Raw genomic sequence first — 2,219 nt, 5'->3', positions numbered from 1 at the left:
AATCAGGCTGCTGAAGATAATGTGAGTTCCAGGGCTGATGACTGCATTCCAACCGCTGAAGAAATTGCCAGGGCACCCACTAGTGGTGTGCCTGAAGAAACTGAAGAACTCAAGGCAACTGCATCAGTTGTGCCTTAAGAAAATCAACCAGATTCCTTGGCTACTCCTACACCAACTTCAACTCCAATCCCTCCATTTGCATCAGATGTGAAGAAGACCAAGGCTGCAGAGCGTGCTGCAGTGAAGAAAAGGAAAGCATCAGTTGCTTCAGATTCTTTAGCTCCGAAGAAAATGAAGCCTATGACAAGTTCATTTGCAAATCTGATTGATGTTGTTCCCATCTCAACCAGGCCATCAAAGGACCTTGTTCCTTTTGATGAAGAATATGTGATCCCCAGTGGATCTGATGAAGAAACTCCTTCTGCTGCTTCGTCTGAACCATTGGATGAATAAATTGAAGTGGATGCGATCCCTTCAACACCTATCATCTCCTCGCCTATGCCTCGGTTCATAGCTGAAGAGGCTGGCGTTGAAGAAATGGAAGATGAAGATGTGGACATTGGCTGCTCCACACCCGTAATCAGTGATGAATTCTGGGAAAGTCAGCATCCAAACTCTCCAATGTTCACCCCTCTACAGCAAATTCCTCAGTCCCCCACACAAACTGTTCACATGGGCTCTGAAGAAACTCATCCCACTGCAACTGTCCATGAGGAAATTCCAGCCACTAGCGCTGAAGAAACTGCTGCTCCTGAACAACCAACGATGCAGATTGCCACTGAGGAGGAACCAGAAATTCCTCAGCCTGAAGAACATGCGATTGAGATTCCTGAGGTCGTGATGCAACTCACTGACACTCCTCTTCCGAAGCCAAAGGATCCATTCTCACGCAAGCAAAAGTTCAAGGCTGATGATTTCTTCGGTGAGCACGTATTCTTCGAAGATTACAACCCATATGACTCTGCTCGCATTAGGAAGAGGCGTTTCTTCTGAAACTTTATTGGATCGAGTTGTAATCTTAAACCCGATGGTGCTCTGATACTTTTGATGCACTGTGCTCTGGTACTTTTGATGCACTGTTCTGCATGCTTATTCCTTGTTAATATTACTGCACGCATGCTGAATTTCATCAGGCACCATATTTTATCATGCATTTCAAATTCTTCATATTATATGTTAAATGCATGTATGAATTACAAGATATAGGGGGAGATCTCCATGATTCAACTCTTCAAGTGTGCATTGCTTCAAAAATAAATTCCTCACTATGCACATCTTCAGGGGGAGTTCTTCCATATCTTGCAATCAAATTCCTCAATATCAGTAGTTACACTTCATATGTTTATCCGCGTTGAAACTTAACCTATATTGTCATCAATCACCAAAAAGGGGGAGATTGTAAGTGCATCTAGTGCCCCTTAGTGATTTTGGTGTATTGAAGACTTATAGGTTAAGGGACTAATGCGTTTGTGAGTGTACACAGGTCTATAAGTCTATGAGGAGTTTGATATTTACAGGTAAAGTCGACCCCTCAAAATGAATATCTTCGACCGAAGATTTTGGTATTTCTGAAGACTTTCATGAAGACTTTGAAAGTGAAGAAATTGGTGTGTCCGTGAAGACTTGATATTCATGCGAGGAATATGAAGCTTGAAGACTTTCGTTTTCATAGTTTTGTTTTTTCTCTTTCTTGAGTCATAGGAAACACCGTACTGTTAAAGGGGGTCGAGGAAATACCAAGGAAAAATTTCCATGTGATGCTCAACTCAAAATCCTACACCTACCAATCCCTTTGAGTGAAGCCATTGGAAATCTCATATAGTTCAGTCAATTTCTTCAGTGACAGAGACGAAGTTCTTCTGGTCTCTGAGGAATTTGTCCTGACTGAGGAGTTAGGAATTCGCCAGTGCGGATTGCCTACACAGTGAGGAACATGATAGCCCTGAGGATTTTGCTACTCAAAATTCCAACCGTTGCTGTGCTATGCGCCAGCTGTCCCAAAATATCTATCCGCCTAACGGTCATATCATTGAAGGGCATTTATGTCTTATCATGTCGGGCTGCTCCCTAGGCTATAAATAGCCGCCCCCTACAACCACTAGCTGGTTGGCTGCTCCGAGACCCATCCTCTGAGGACTTTGAGCGAAAATCATCAAGTGAGGAAAAACCAAAAACCCAAAACCCAAACACCTACAAACCCCAAGTGATTGAGCATCACT

The sequence above is a fragment of the Triticum urartu genome, chromosome 3A (assembly GCF_056163025.1).
Source record: "Triticum urartu cultivar PI428250 chromosome 3A, HENAU_Tu73, whole genome shotgun sequence".
Classification (NCBI taxonomy): Eukaryota; Viridiplantae; Streptophyta; class Magnoliopsida; order Poales; family Poaceae; genus Triticum; species Triticum urartu.
Note: the sequence above shows the minus strand (reverse complement) of the source record.